Raw genomic sequence first — 486 nt, forward strand, 5'->3', positions numbered from 1 at the left:
AAAAGCAGCATATGGGTAGATTTGCACTATACCCGCAGCTCTGTAGTTGCAGTTCATCAAGAGTTCTGACCTGAACGGGCACAAAGAAAGGATGTGTCTCTAGAGGAAATACCTAAACTGCGGAGGCTGTGATATAAATCTCATATGATGTATTCCCAGACGGCCTTAAATTATTTTCAGCTTGAGCTGTAACAGGAACCGGATTTAGGAGGTTCCAGCATTGTTTAGGAAATCTCTGGCCATGTTTGTGATTGCTGAATAGAGGGGGGTTGGCCAGGTTCAGAAAAAAATTATAAAAACAAACTGTACAGCTATTACTTACAACTAATTGCATTTCCAGGTCCACAGCATAGAAAAGAAATGATCAAATCTTAAACTATTTAAATTTTGGGATTTATTATTGTGCTTTCATAATTCCCAGAATCTTGTTAAGAATAAGTGCACAGAAATATCCAAATGAATATCTCATGAATCCATTTTTTTTGC

Source organism: Cyprinodon tularosa, unplaced genomic scaffold, assembly GCF_016077235.1.
Source record: "Cyprinodon tularosa strain WSP-4 unplaced genomic scaffold, ASM1607723v1 ctg146, whole genome shotgun sequence".
NCBI lineage: Eukaryota > Metazoa > Chordata > Actinopteri > Cyprinodontiformes > Cyprinodontidae > Cyprinodon > Cyprinodon tularosa.